The sequence below is a fragment of the Haliotis cracherodii genome, unplaced genomic scaffold (genome assembly GCF_022045235.1).
Source record: "Haliotis cracherodii isolate W230 unplaced genomic scaffold, xgHalCrac1.p SCAF_2, whole genome shotgun sequence".
Taxonomy (NCBI): domain Eukaryota; kingdom Metazoa; phylum Mollusca; class Gastropoda; order Lepetellida; family Haliotidae; genus Haliotis; species Haliotis cracherodii.
The window spans coordinates 10471302-10486844 of NW_027266275.1; positions in this window are offsets into that span (position 1 = coordinate 10471302).

A 15543-nucleotide genomic window follows, 5' to 3' on the forward strand; every position below is an offset into this window, starting at 1 on the left:
GTACAGTGAACAATTTATTTCACTAAGTTCTGACATCAAATTATATTTGTCATCATTTTCCTGAACATCTCGGTTTTAAAATAAATAAAATTAACCAACATATTTCCTTGAAACACCTTCATTTATATTCGTCGACAGATCCACGATTTTCCTGCATACATTTGACCTGAAAAACATTTTACACGCACACAAACATCTAAATCTATTAATCTCATCATACAAACTGCATCAGTTCCCTCACCCCCATATTGGACCAATTTCCATCAGATCAGATAGCGGCTTAAATCGTCGAGCTCCTGTTCCAGAATCTACACCTTCCCAGAACTAGGTCAACACCACTTGACCACTTAGTGGTCACATGAAGATCGCGTCACATGACATCGAGTTGATATGGGCAAACAAAGACAAGTCATTCCAGGTCTTGTTGAGGTTGGTACTCCAATGTCTATTTAGATATGGAGGTCCGTGTGTCCTTAATGGTTGTCTGATGGCCGTAGCTGTCTTTAACCTCTGTCTCAATCCCAGCCAACTCATCCAGGAATCAATAAGGTAGTAATGACATACTGGTTTTCGCCTTCGGAGGATATAGGTAGGATAAAATATCCATAAGCACTCCTGCATCTCCCTTCTCATGGAATGGTACTATATTATATCGTGTGTGAGACCCATGAAGAGCCGGGGTAGAATTGCTCTTTAGCAATCCATGCTTACCGTAAAAGGCGACTATGCTTGTCATGAAATGCGACTAATGGGATCGGGTGGTCAGGCTCGCTGACTTGGTTGATGCATGTCATCGTATCCCAATTGCGTGGATCAATGCTCATGATGTCAATCACTGGATTGTCTGGTCCAGACTCGATTATATACAGACCGTCGTCATATACCTGGAATATTGCAACAAAAACAACAAACCAGCCAACCAATTGTGTGTGAATATTACCCTATTAGGTATTTGAGAGTCATGCCATCTCCAAACGACAGTAAAGGCACCCCGACAACTTTCAGTGAGGCCAATTGGATTCTTTGATCATTACAACTGCAATGGGAGCACGAAATATAATAGGTATATAGAGACGTAAATAAAATGATATGTCCTGCTCCGATGACATGGTTCGCTGCTCACTTATTTATCCCTGATTTGTCTGTTTCAGAGTCCCCGCCGTGATATAGCTGGAATATTACTGTCTGTAGAGATAAACAACATACAAAACAGAAAGGAATGATTTGACTCAACGTATGTTAATAATTGTGTTTGGGGCTTATAACGTTTAGTTAAAAGCTTGTTCGGAGAAAACATAACTACGAGGAGCCTTATAAAAAATAATAACTTAAAACTACTATCCTGAAATTATATATTACTAACCTTTCATGAAGGTTTGTTGTGGATGAAACAATCGAACAAACCATGTTTATGAATATTGATGAAGAAAAACATCAAACAGCCGACTTAAAGGTATGTGCTTTGTCTGCATATGTTCACATGAAATATGAAACATGAAATATTAAACATTTACGTGTTATAATTTTTCAATTATACGCCATGAAGGCGTATCCTATGCATACATGATGGATACTCTTCATACATGATGGATACTCTGCATACATGATGGATCCTATGCATAACATGATGGATACTCTGCATACATGATGGATCCTATGCATACATGATGGATCCTATGCATACATGATTGACCCTATGCATACATGATTGACCCTATGCATACATGATGGATCCTATGCATATATGAAGGATCCTATGCATACATGATTGACCCTATGCATACATAATGGATCCTATGCATACATGATGGATACTTTGTATACATGATGGATCATATGCATATATGAAGGATCCTATGCATACATGATTGACCCTATGCATACATGATGGACCCTATGCACACATGATGGATACTTGGTATACATGATGGATCCTATGCATACATGATGGATCCTATGCATACATGATGGACCCTATGCACACATGATGGACCCTATGCACACATGATGGACCCTATGCACACATGATTGATACTTTGTATACATGATAGATTATATGGATACATGATGGATCCTATGCATACATGATGGATCCTATGCATACATGATGGATCCTATGCATACATGATGGACCCTATGCATACATGATTGACCCTATGCACACATGATGGATCCTATGCATACATGATGGATACTTTGCATAGATGGTTGACCCTATGCATACACGATGGACCATTTGCACACATGATGGACCCTATGCACACGTGATGGATCCTATGCATACATGATGGATCCTATGCATACATGATGGACCCTATGCATACATGATGGATCATATGAATACATGATGGATCCTATGCATACATGATGGATACTTTGCATAGATGGTTGACCCTATGCATACACGATGGACCCTATGCACACATGATGGACCCTATGCACACATGATGGATCCTATGCATACATGATGGACCCTATGCATACATGATGGACCCTATGCATACATGATGGATCCTATGCATAACATGGTAGATCCTATGCATACATGATGGATCCTATGCATAACATGATAGATCCTATGCATACATGATGGATCCTATGCATACATGATGGATCCTATGCATACATGATGGATCCTATGTACACATGATGGATACTTTGTATACATGATGGACCCTATGCATACATCATGGACCCTTTGAAACATGATGGACCCTATTCACACATGATGGACCCTATGCATACATGATGGATCCTATGTACCCATGATGGATACTTTGTATACATGATGGACCCTATGCATACATGATGGACCATTTTCATACATGATGGACCCTATGCACACATGATGGATCCTATGCATACATGATGGATCCTATGTACACATGATGGATACTTTGTATACATGATAGACCCTATGCATACATGATGGATCATATGCATACATGATGGACCCTATGCATACATGATGGACCCTATGCATACATGATGGATACTTTGCATAGATGGTTGACCCTATGCATAGATGGTTGACCCTATGCATACATGATGGACACTATGCATACATGATGGACACTATGCATACATGATGGACCCTATGCATACATGATTGACCCTATGCATACATGATGGATACTTTGCATACATGATGGATAATTTGCATACATGATGGATACTTTGCATACATAATATGAACGGACTCTCACATATTGGTCTCCAGAAACAATTAACTGATCTGTTTCATTACTTTGAGTGACGTAAAGTTCTTAAAATACCCAAGCCTTTTCACATAATTTCATAATTTTAATTCTTTAGATGCATTAGTAGAATGACGCCACAGAATATTTGATAACTTTAATTTCCTAAAATGTTCATCAGTTCTTCTTTAAGGCAATCCTATTTCATATTAATACATCCGTTGAAATAATAACCGCCATCCATACTTTGTTGCAACTACTTGACAAACAAGCAAAGACGAAAAGCCTCCTTATTTTGCAAATGAGTCCCTAAATGTAAAATTAAATAGACAATGGTAATAACGGCAGCACAGTCCCCTCCGACAACATGTCAATATGATCAACGGCAATGTGACATTAACGAACAACATTACATAGCTTCACACCATTCATTACCCGTGTGCACAAAACCCATTACAACCCCAGGAGTAGGAGGAGTGAAAACTATTGGACACTGTAATGGGCATTCTCGCGTTCTTGTCCTTCTGAAACAAGCTAAATTTGCAAAAAACCAAAAGATTGTGCGAGATTGTGAGAGCTCAATGCTTTTGCATTCTCGTATACGAAAATGTCCCTTACAGTATTCCACAGTAACCAAGTATGGAACATGACGCACTTGAGCCCGCCCTGTGGCATAACAGCGTTAACCGATACTTTTGTCAAAACTATAGTCAATTAACTAGTGGGATAGGTGAATTTCCACACTGGGCAATGAACGTGATTTCTCTCGACAAGTACGATCTATTTGGGCTCATTCCTAGGTGTTAAACGTTCCAATTTATCAGACAGGTCAGTGTGACCATTATCACTGTCTATTATTGCCTATGTAATTAATAAGCAGAGTATGATACTCCCAACTCGTTAGTGATACAGATGAACCAAAGTATGAGTGTATGCTAATAAAATCGGTTGGCCTTAGAGCTTATTTTGCAATCGTATTGATTGAATAAAATGTTGGAAAGAATAAGAACGCATTAAAAAGATGAACTTCTCCAAAACATGAGTATAATCCCACTTGTGGTATATAACATGAAGTCTAAGTCAGTTAATGTATCACCATGGCTGGGACACGTGGAGTTGAGGTCACTCAGACGCAGAGAGGAACTCTACAAGTCTACTTCCTCCACGAATCAAACAAAAGGCCAGACCAAACACTGGAAATGTTTTTACAAGACCTGCAGAGGAAAATGTCCGAGTGTTGGGGGCTTCCTGAAAGACGTCTCTACAATACAGAGGTAGGCCACCAGACGCCAGAAGACATTCCCCACCTTCTCTTTGCCCCAGTTTTAAGTGTGCTCTCCACCGCCCCCGCAGAACAGCAATTCCCGTCCTTCAACAGACAAGAGCTGAAGGCCACCTTGAAGGACAGTTCCCGCCAGCAGACATCGAGGGGTGTTTTGACACTACACCCAGGCCATATGGGAAAAGACCCAAGACTTTGGCCTAGCTGTGCAATACAAGGAGGATCCCCAGATGCAGAGCTAGATACGGATCCAGTTGGACACTTGCAAAAACTGTGTTGAGCACCAATATGATAATATCTGCAATAATAATATTCTGTTATGTACCTATTTTGTTATGAACTATGATTTTGAACGGGCCCTATAGAGATCAGTATTGCACTACACAATAAGTCGGACTATCAGCTGGTAGCCTGCCTGCTGTCATGTCGACCTGTATTACCAACAGAGACTTGTGTTCTGCAAGACTACGCATTATCTATGATAACTGGACTTAATGCCTTTCAGAAAGATGCAACCATAGTCATTTAATGTTCTCCAATCATAATGTAATCTCTTGAAACAACACACTGTGTAATGTAACTTTTACCACTTATTTTTTAACTCTCTTATGGGGGAATAAAGAATATATACAAAACATATGAAACATCGAGATATATATCCTCCAAATAGATTATATTTTTTCTCTGTCATTTGTGTAGGGCTATTCCACTTTACACTTAGGTATGCAGGTAAAAACTATATAAGCTGTCTGACAATTGGGAGGTTAACTCTGTTTTTGTCACGACGATTGCTTTCAGGAAATGAAATAGCGATGGATGTATGGAATTACATTTGTAAGACATTAGAGGTATAACAATGTATGCACGATGTATGTTTAGATGGGTTGTTGGTCAATTGAAGTCCATGTGACAGGATCACCCCACAAATTGCTACAAATCATTGCTCAACGAAAACCGGCCGGTGTGGTCAAAGCGTTCACTCGCCACGCCGAAGACCCGGATCAAAATTTCCCACATGGGTACAATGCGTGAAGACCATTTCTGATGTCCCCAGCTGTGATATTGTGTGATATAATAACGGCGTCAAACTACACTCACTGGGCGAAGACATGGCTTCAAAGCTACATTTGTGAACCACAGTGAAGAAGTACTTTCCAAAGCAATTGAAACATGGTGATTTCGTTACGATTTATTTAGGGAATGTGTTAGATAATTACATACATATTTCCGTGCACATTTCTGTAAGAACGAATTCGTGGTTTGATAGCAATCAGTGTCATGTTGTCATCAAAGAGCAAAGTCCACACTTCGTTGTCCAGAATGACCGGCAGTTCATGTCCCAAGGGAAATACAGTTTCGCAGTACCCAGACATCCGTTATTAGAATTATTGTATATTGAACTGACAGTTCGTTGGAGTTTTTGTTATGTCTCTCAACATTAATTATACTATACAAATGATATGAAAATAAGTAGCGCTGTCATAAAATAATCTAATTGGAATTAATGTGTTTTTCCTGTACAGAAGAAAACCGTTCCCAATATATTTACCGTTAGAGATGTTTGTCCCGTGGGTCAGTGTTTAACGCCGCTTTTAACAGTATTCCAGTTATATCACGGCGTGTCAGCTTAATGTGGGAGGAAAGCCCGGAGTGATGCAGGTCCCCGACGTTTACCACTTCGGTGAAACCCACAATGGCATGGTGCTGACAAACCTAGAAACAAAAATCAGGGTGAACCGGGATTCGAGCCCATGATCATTGGTTTCTTGCGTGCCCAAGGGACGCAACTCTGCACAGCGAATCGCGGCGCCTTAGACGACTGGGCCACCCGTGCCCCCTACATAAGGTAGACGATTCCATGAACACTTTTCATTATTCACGTCGCTTGAACGATCACATATTTCTTAACCGAACCTGCATGACGAAAAATAATAACAAAAACACCCTAAAATAACCCAGAGTTGCATTCCTTCGAAATGATTATGCTATTTTTGTTAATTATTAGTCCGTTCTATTATTTGAATGAAAAGAAGCATTTTCGGAATTAATGTAAGCAATATCGAATCGCGGCGCCTTAGACGACTGGGCCACTCTGTCCCCGGAACACGAGGTGGTCGAGGAGCAGGATGATGATTTTCTCTGGCAATTAAATTCGATCCTTTTCCATGTTAATGTCATAGTAAGCTCGTAAATAAATCGTACGAAGTTAGTTTTATATATCGTGCCAACATCGGTATAATTTCGTAGTGACATCGCACTGACATCATACTAAACTTGTGTTATATTCGCAGTAAGATCGTGATGTGCTCGCACGACATCGTGCTAGTGTCGTGTTTACTTCATTTACATACACGATTTTATACCAAGAACGATATTTCACACATCGTGATATATATCGGTCAACATCGCGAAAGTGGGCGGGTTGCATAAGGGACGAAACTTCCCATTGGGAGCAGTGTCACTCTTCTCACACATACTTACCGACATAGGTCACATTTTGAAAGAATTGTCTGGATTAAGGAGACGTGGCGCTAAAATAACACTAAACTATTTTATCATTAAGCGACTCTATTCTCTGGTTCTGAATGAAAGTGGCCGTGAACGTGCACCTCCTGGCCGGGTAATCGGGTCTGTCGACAGTGTTGGACAAGCCAATTCAAACACAGAAAATGCTTTGATGGGGGAATACAATGTATCGTCCCATTGTAACTTCAACCAAATACGTTACGTTTCATGTGACACTGGTTTGTGTTAGGAGAGGCAGGATACACCGCCGACCGGCCTTTCGTCGCCTGCTTCAAAAGACAGGATAAAAACGACAGACTCCGAGTTGTAGAGCAAAAGTGGATTATCGCTGGCTCATTGAATCAGGTGATTCAGTACTGCGAAACGATGGTAATGAGGATTGATACTGTTGCAAATGATTGCAAATGTGTCAGATATGTGTGGATGCAGTTGGGAGTGGGTGGATGATGTGTGATGGAGTAGCGTTTGGTTCCGGGTCGTGTGGGAACATGCAGTGGGAGATCTGGTAGATTATGGGTGGTGTTTGAATAGGGCGTCGTGGAGTATATTGAGAGTATAGGTGGGACGGGGCTGTGATGGAGAATTGGTCGTTGATGGATCATGGATTGGATACAGATTGAATGTGGATGGAGTATATGTGTGGGTTTGAAATTGGGGCTGGAGTATGGATGGAGTATAGACTCGGGTTTGTGATTAGAGATGGAGTATAGATGGGGGTTTGTGATTAGGGCGGAGTGTGGATGGGGGTTTACGATTGGGAGCGGAGTGTGGATTTAGTATAGATAGGGTTTGTGATTGGGGGCGAAATGTGGGTGGAATATAGATGGGGGTTTGTGATTGGGACGGAGCGTGGATCGAGTATTGATGGGGGTTTGTGATTGGGGGCGGAATGTGGATGGAGTATAGATGGGGGTTCGTGATTGGGGGAGGAGTGTGGTTGGAGTATAGATTGTTTGTTTTTTTATTAGGGCGGAGTGTGGATGGAGTATAGATGGGGGTTTGTGATTGGGGGCGGAGTTTGGATTGAGTATAGATGGGGATTATTGATTGGGGCCGGAGTGTGGATGGAGTATAGATGGGGGTTATTGATTGGGGCCGGAAAGTGGATGGAATATAGATGGGGGGTTGTGATTGGGGGCAGAGTGTGGCTGGAGTTTAGCTGGGGGTTTGAGACTAGGGTGGAATATGGATTAGGTATAGATGGGGGTTTGAGACTCGGGGCGGAGTATGGATTAGGTATAGATGGCGGTTTGAGACTGGGGTGGAATATGGATGGAGTAAAGATGGGGGTTTGTGATTGGGGGCAGAGTGTGGCTGGAGTTAAACTGGGGGTTTGAGACTGGGGCGGAATATAGATGGAGTAAAGATGGGGGTTTGAGAGTGGGGGCGGAGTATGGATTAGTTATAGATGGGGGTTTGAGAGTGGGGGGGAATATGGATGGAGTATAGATGGGGGTTTGAGACTTGGGGCGGAGTATGGATTAGGTATAGATGGGGGTTTGAGACTGGGGCGGAATATGGATAGAGTATAGACGGGGGTTTGTGATTGGGGGCAGAGTGTGGCTGGAGTTAAACTGGGGGTTTGAGACTGGGGCGGAATATAGATGGAGTAAAGATGGGGGTTTGAGAGTGGGGGCGGAGTATGGATTAGTTATAGATGGGGGTTTGAGACTGGGGCGGAATATGGATGGAGTATAGATGGGGGTTTGAGACTGGGGGCGGAGTATGAATTAGTTATAGATGGGGGTTTGAGACTGGGGCGGAATATGGATGGAGTATAGATGGGGGTTTGAGACTTGGGACGGAGTATGGATTAGGTATAGATGGGGGTTTGAGACTGGGGCGGAATATGGATGGAGTATAGACTGGGGTTTGAGACTGGGGGCGGAGTATGAATTGCGTATAGATGGGGGTTTGAAAATTGTGGCGGAGTATGGATGAAGTATGATGGGGTTTTTAGATTGGGGGCGGAGTGTGGATGGAGTATGGATGGGGGTTTTAGATTGGGGGCGGAGTGAGGATAGAGTCAAGTGACATTTAAATATTTGCCCATTATAATATAATGTTCTTGGAGGAAAGTGTCTCCTATGGTAGGCTTTGAAACACATTGGTGATCGCACCCACGACTAAAATTCCTATCAGGGATAAGTCTAGGACTTAAACCCACAGTCAGCTGACTCCTAAGAGACCTTAGTTTAAACAGCCGTAGAGCACTGGGCTACCCATGCGCCGTGTGGAGTCGGAAGTGTGAAGAGATCGGCTATATCACAGCAGCCTGCAGACAATTCCACAACTAAAGCAGCAGACATCCCTTCACGGCACAAGGGAGATAACCGCAGATACGGTCAACGTTTCCTAGCGACTGGTAATTAAATTATTCAAGTCGCGTAGCTCAGTCTTTTGATCTCGGTGTAGTACGAACAAGGAAGTCTTTATTGCTTGTTACATTTCCTGACATCAACAATTTGTTCTGTACGAGGAGAGTGCCACCGAATGACGTCACGAATACTTGTAGAAGTAACAGATGAAATGGCACTATGTTTTTTACGTGTATTACGAAAAGCATCAGAAAGGCGCCATTTAGTAATGAAAAAGTAATTTAGGTTAAAAACACATACGTTTTTGAGAACTGATTAAAGAATGATTGCTGTTATTGGGGCCATACCGTTTCTCAATTTTCAAGAAACCTAAATAATTCGGTCACCTTATGCAGCTTGAACACCCAAGTAATTTATTTTGTATTTGGTATTTGTCAAATTAAGGAGAGGAAGGATAACTTATGAGATGTATCTCCTCAAAGATCAAGGAAATAAAACATGTGAATAACAGACTGATAAGCTTCTTAGATGTTTAGACAATGAACAAACGCAAAGATGCATGTTCACTGTCCTATAGTGCCCCCCCCCCCCCCCCCCACACACACACACACCAAAATCATACCCTCTTGATAAACGTATGAGTATGTTTTGCAAAACACATAGTGTTATGATAGAAACTGTTTGAAACAGACACTGACCTGCATGTTTTTACCATAATACATGCCCTGGTTGATGTGTTAAATACTTAAGGTGATAATGATCACCGCATACACTGTGAAATGTCGATGTAGCGATGCTGACATACATGTTGACTCAATATAACATAGTGCTTATTCCAAAGTATGTCTCTATTTAAACTTTCCTTTTGCAATTAAACTAAAACCATCATGCAGTGTAAATACTTGTATTACTTATCATAGAAACTGACCTCCATGTATTCTATTCCATCGGTCCCTGAAAGCGGAAGGTCGGGGGTTCTATTCCCGGCGCGACATACCAAAACATGTAAAAAGATGGTACTTGTTCTTTCCCTGCCTGGCGCTCGTCATTAAGGGGATGCAAAAAGGACTGGTTGGTTTGGAGTCAGTTAACTCTGAGTTGGGTACACATGTTAACCTACGACATGGTATCCCCCCCCCCCCCCCCCCCCCCACACACACACACCGTATAGTGTATGTACATATAAACACACGCGTCCATGCACAGCGTTATATAAGTGCAAAAACCTTGGACGCGACGATGAACCCCATTTCACCTCACCTCACCTCACCTACATCGGTCCCTGGAGAAAACACGTATCTATAGCCCAGCGTTCGATACAGCGTGTAGATGGTCAACTCTACCAGGAGTGCCTGTCATTCAATGTCACACGTCTGATATGAACTGATGTCGGGAGATGGTTTCACGTGTTAATTAGGAGAACATGTTCACCAAGATGTGTCTCTGACATTTAGCTGAAAGAAACTTCCATACATGAAATGCATGGCATGACAGAATATATGCTGAACTACAAGAGAAACGTCCCGTCATGAAAGTTTCCCATTGAAATATCAATGCATTTATTGGAAGTATGTCGTTTTTGACATTAGTCTGAATCAAAATTTAATATCAACGACCAAAAGGTGACACGATTTGTGTATATAATGGGTCGCAAAAACGCAGCTTAACAAACGTCCACGGTTCAAAGTCCACAACGCTTTCCATGAAATTCAAAATTCACTTGCGTTTCCTTGTGCCTTTCCTGCTAAACGGCACCCCAATACGTGGATCCACCATTCTTGTATCAATACTAGCACCATGTCAACACTAATGAAGGCTTTAGGACGACTGTATGCTTGCCAGACTGCACGAATGGTTGCCAATGGTTAATATGCACGTCAGAACCATCTACAGATTACAGCAACGATACCAGGTCACCAACAGCATGCACTCTCTACCATCTTTTAATATTATTACTATTTACAGATAGAAATGAAATGCAGCAAAGAGATTTTGGGTGAGTGAGGCTGGTTAGGCTCATCATCAGCTCAGGGCCCTTGCCCCCTCTACACGCAGCCCAGACAGCGAATAGGATTTCCCCCAGGAAGCGCTGCCTTGTTCAAACCCACCGCGAACTTTTCGGAGAATGTTAAGACTCCTCAACACTGCAGCATTCTGCATTACCCAGATTGTTGGAAGGGATGCATTCCTGGCAGCAAACCCAGGTAGTCTCCCAATGTCAGTCAACAGATAGGAAGGTACCAAACCAAAGGCACCGAGAACAATGGGGAGTCTGACAACTTGGTACTTGGGATGCAAGCGTGACATTTGTCAATCACTTTAGTGTCAAAAGGGACAGAAAATTCAATGATATAATGATTTCATTTGATTTATCAAAAAGTACAAGATCAGGTTTGTTGGCCTGAATACGTCTGAGGCTGTATACGGGCCTATTCGAAAGGAATTTGTATTTTCCATGACGCTATCTACACATTCCGTGTCGTACCATGGATGAACCTCTGTGTCAAAACCACAAGCATGGCACAGATGATCGAGCCACGCCATCATGTCGCTTAAGATACTGTTTCTTTGCCAAAGCTTGGCATCCACTGACAATGTGTTGGACAGTCTCATTAAATTCATTACATAATCTACATTTCATATTTACATTTTGATGCAAAATCACACATTGACGGTTTCGAGTGGGAATTGACTGGTCCTGAGCAGCAAACAGAAAGTCTTCTGTTTCACTTTTCAGGCCAGCCGACCTCATGCAGGCGAAGGACTCTGCAGGGTTGCTGACATTCTCAACACACTGCACATAAAAGCGACAGGAAGCTCTGCCTAGTCAAACCCACCGAGAACTTTATTATTATTTTTATCATTAGACCCGTGAAAGTTCGGGTTAGAATTGATCTTCACCAGCCCATGTTTGTCGTAAGAGGCGGCTAACAGGATCTTGTAGTCAGACTCGCTGACTTGGTTGATGCACATCATCGTATCCCAATTGAGTAGATAGATGCTCATGATGTCAGTCACTGGATAATTTGGTTCCGACTCGATTATTTACAGACCGCGCGTCATATAGCTGGAATAGTACGACGTTCAACAACAAACAAATTAAATACTTAAACAGGAACAACTGTGGAAACTCCTTTTTTTAAACATGAGTAATACTTTTACTCACTGCTATTCATAGGTGCATGCAATTAAATATGACGTTTGAAGCAGAATTGTATTCATGACGTCTTTGGACGCAGCCCATAGAACATGACACTTATCATGATATAGTGTTTCATTTTAATTCATACATCACGTAAAAATAACACACTCACAAAGACACAGCACCGGGCACGCTCACGGGCACATGAAATGAATGATGACAAACGTTTAGGGGATTCAAGTCTAGATCAATGCCATTTTGTCAGTGTGTGTTAAGGGTCCCTCATTCGCAGTAGATGTGCGTACAGCAGAACGTATAAGATACCAAGAACCAACAGTCATTTCCTTGAGCGTTGATGGGAACAAAATTGAAAACTGTCTTCCCTTATTGGAATGGTACCAATGACGACGTTGACCAATGATAAATTGCATTGCCATTTTAAATTACACATCGAAGTGTATATATTGAGTTGGAAACATGAGTAGAGACAGCATTGCCACGTCGTATACCCTAAGCCACGTCGTATACCCTAAGCCACGTCGTATACCACAGCTTTGTGTGATTACACCGACTATTGATTTCCGATAATCAAAGAAAATTAGACCTGTTCATCAAAAAATAGCAACACTAAAGGCAGCGCACTGGTACATGGTAGCGATAGGAGTGATGACTATTTGAATATGGCTCTTATGGATGATGGAGAGTCTTTAATGTGGGCTATGGAACCGTATTGATGCAATCAAATTAACGGGCTATAATTTGAAATTAATTGAGGGAACCGTGTACAACAAACAGAAGGGCTTCTTGCTGGGTAACGGGAACAAGCTTGACGAATCCTTCGCGTCCATGAACTCAATGAGGACATTCTACACAATTTTACATTACGTTGGTCTGTCGTTCGTGATAATTAAGTATTTTTAACTGTAGCTTTCAATAGAATATTGGAAGATTTTTTTTACCCCAAAATATTAAACCATGGATGATTTATTTATTTTTTATTATAATTAAAGGTACGTGTATTCAAAATGGGGATGTATACATGTTCCTGTGTCGTAACGGTAAAGGGTACACTCGGAACATAAGCCGAGCAAATCTGGGATTCCAACCAACGAACACAGCGAAGCTCAGCGCCGTAGGGACTTGGCAAAGCGGGTCTCCGTCAGAACATGACTTATTCACTTATCACCCGTGAAGATCCGGCTAAGATTTGGTCTTCAGGAACCCTTGCCATGTGTGTATGTTGTTTGTTGTTTAACGCCGCACTCAGCAATATTCCAGCTATATGACGGCGGTCTGAAAATGATCGAGTCTGGGCCAGACAATTCAGTGATTGACATCATAATTGGGATACGATGACATGCATCAACCGAGTAGGCGAGCCTGACCCGATCCCGTTAGTCGCCTCTTACATGGATTTCTGAAGACAATTTTTACCCCGCTTCTTCATGGGTAGGGAACACCTATAGTTTATTTACCAGTAATTACTATGTGACGCTTTTGTGTCAAGTGCTTGTGGTTTATGAAGATTGCTTAACCATATGAGGGAACTGTGCGGTTGCTCTTCGACGAAGGTTGTTATGTTTGGTGAATGGGTGAATAACTGTAATATAATTCCTTATAAATAAACATTATTCTATATTTGAAGGATTGCCTACGACAGTAGTAAACTGCCGTATAAGCGACTCTACTTGTCGTAAGAGGCGACTAGCGGGATCGGGTGGTCAGGCTCTTCCCAATTGCGTGGATTGATGCTCATGAAATCAACCATTGGATTGTCTGGTCCAGACTCGATTATTTACAGCCCGCCGTCATATAGCTGGAATATTGATGAGTGCGGCGTTAAACAACCAACCAACCAACCAATATACAGGCACATGTTGTATACATGTATACTAGTGGGTATCTGTGGATAATAAACATTGTTTAGTTTATAAAATGAAAGTGAAAGGTTGTTGATCTACTTGTGAGGTAGGGTAAAGAATGCAATCTTACGATTGTTGTATTACACATATCTTTTACATAGATATTTAGGATCTCTTGGGACGTGTAACGTAAGAGTGTCTTTGGGATTTAAAAACATATAAACATGTACTAAACCTGTAAGGTTGTTCTTGGCATATGATCAAATAAATCATGGAAAATCTATTAGTAACAAGACTCCAAGACGCAAATATTGTTATGATCAATGTTCAGATAGAATTATGATTGATATGCCATTTTCGTCATGGTCAGCTACATATTGGTTGGAATGTTCGCAATTAACACGAGCATTGATGGTTTGTTCGACAAATAAGTATCAATTTTCCTTTTAAGGTTTCTTATTAAACAAATACATGTCAGCAATAGATTACTATCAAAGAATTGATGAAACATATTTTTTCGCTTAATGAATATCTCCTTCTCAAAGACTGCGTCGATCAAACAGAAAAAAACTGACAAGATTTAATCACATCCGCCAACAGATGGATAGCATACTGTTATACAAGACACGTTTCAGCTGAGTGTGATGACACTTCTCAGTGCACTGGCTCAACCTAAAACGCCTATTTACATGTTGCTTTTTCAATATATAGATAAGAAGCTGGGGATGGTGAAGTGTCAGAAGAAATACATCTTTCACATGTGTAAACTGCAGATAGCCTCATGGAGCGGAACGGAGAAAATGATCACTCCGTCCATAAATTGCAGATGTGCAACTGTTTCTGGAGTAAATTATGTAAATATTAAACTAGCATCATCTACCTGTCATAAAATGTTAAAAACGAAAAGCAAATCGGTCTTTCGAGCCCACAATTCAAGATTTTATACAATTAATTTGTTTGACAAAATTGGTAAATTTTCCAATTACGATGTTTGAATAATATCTTCAAGAAACAATGCAGTCTTGGTGATAAAAGTTGTTTGTTTATGGAAGAAGTTAATTTCGACATGATAAACCTTTCCCTTGTAAACCTTGTACCTTCACGATAACACTATTTATTGTAAAGTGTGAAACCAAAATTAGTAAAAGCTAGGTACTCACCAAGACCTCGGCAAGCCACTGGATGTTATACTTCCGGATGAAAGGGTGCCTGCGAG